This window comes from Acyrthosiphon pisum, chromosome A1, assembly GCF_005508785.2.
Source record: "Acyrthosiphon pisum isolate AL4f chromosome A1, pea_aphid_22Mar2018_4r6ur, whole genome shotgun sequence".
Classification (NCBI taxonomy): Eukaryota; Metazoa; Arthropoda; class Insecta; order Hemiptera; family Aphididae; genus Acyrthosiphon; species Acyrthosiphon pisum.
Window position 1 is genome coordinate 80885590 of NC_042494.1, and position 1935 is coordinate 80887524.

Genomic DNA, 1935 nt, shown 5'->3' on the forward strand with positions numbered 1-1935 from the left:
TTATATACCTATGTATATACTATATAATATGATACATAATAAATTATACCAACTCTCAATAATCAGTTTTAAATAATTAAACAATGTTTCATAACAAATTAAAGTATGCACACATTTTTGCAGGGTGTGCAGCTGCACACCCTGCACACCCCGTGCGCACGCCTATGCACATATAAAACTTTTAGAGTACCTAAATTATAAAAATAAAAAACTGCACACGAGTGAAGCCGGAGTATTCAACATCGAAACATACCATACAATTTTGTATTGATCAAAGAATAAAAAAACGAGCAGCAACATTTTGAGCTTGATATTTTAGCCCAAAAAAAAAGTAAGTAATCAAACTCCTAAAAAGAAGGAAAAATACAAAACGTTAGAAGAAAGATTAAAAACTGCAAAAGAGAGCGGTAAATACTAAAATTAGTAATACTGCAATTATAATATATTTATATATTAATACCTAAAATGTATATTTGAATTCAGATTTTGAAATGGACAAATAATAATCATGGAATATCTGGACACAATATTATCTACCACTTCCATCTCGAATAAAACTCAAAATGTTTGACGAATATATATATATATTTACTAAATATGTAAAATTATATATTAATTTTTACAATTTTTTTTTTACTACAGTTATGTCGTATACATAGTTAAATACTTGATTTATTTAATTTATTTTTTATGGTTAGTCACGATTTTATTTGACTTTATTTGATTTTTTAACCTGACGATACAAATTAAAATTTTTAATATACATACAACGAAATACATTTCTATTTTATTAATATGTTTCGGCGAGATGGGCTCAAATACAAATTGTTATTCGTTATAGAAATTAGGAAATTTGTTTGCAAACTAAAAAAACTTCAAATTCGTTCACATTTAAAAAAAAAATTATTTCATCAACTCGTTATGAATTATGCTTTTTGGTGATACGAAAAAAGCTTGTTGCCAAAAATTGGCTGTTTAAAATTAAAAAAAAGTTGATATTGAAGATATTAAACAAACTACACCAGGGGCGCCATTTCAGTTTTTTTTTAAGGTATGCAAACAATTAAAGAGGCAAATTTTTTCCCACCTCCAGGCCAATCGTTAAAAAAACGTTTCTAGTGTTTTCAGTTTTTCATTACAGATTCATTACAGTATCAAAAACATACTTAATAAAAACATATTTTTATAGTTAACACATTACATTTTACCGTTCATACATTCTGTGTATATACTGTATAGTAAAGATATTTATAGATAGAATAGATGCATATTATTATTATTATGTCTTTTGTCTATCAGTAACCAGGGGCGGACTGGCCCAGGGTGCTATACACCAAGTAGCACCCTGGGCCCCCGATTACCACAGTCGGTATACGGTATAATACTGGTATAATCTAGGACAAAATATCCAAGGACAAAATATCCACGGACAAAATATCCAAACCAAAATATCCAAGGACAAAATATCCAACGGTCAAAATATCCAAGGACAAAATATCTAAATGTGTCAATTTTTCTGAAAATAAGTACATTACAGTTAACTTTCTAAAAAATTATCTCAAATATAATAAAATAAAAAAGGATCTAGGAACTAATCCGGTTTCTATATAATTCTATATCTCCCCAATCCACCCCTGAGTTGAGTTTTTAGTTGTTGTTGATATATATAATAATTACAATTCATATAATATATTGAATTGCGTCTATATATATTGTATATGTTTTTTTTACTGTTATCTATGTATTTCTTGTCTGTAATGTTGTAAAAGCCGTCTGGCGTTGATTATAATAATAAATAAATAAATAAATAAATAAATAAATATAATATTAACAAAGCTCGCCTGCAAGCTCAACTCTTGGATCGACGCGGAGTATACATACACTCATCGACGATAAAGGTAAAATGTAATAATGTATAAAAATAATTTTTTATTT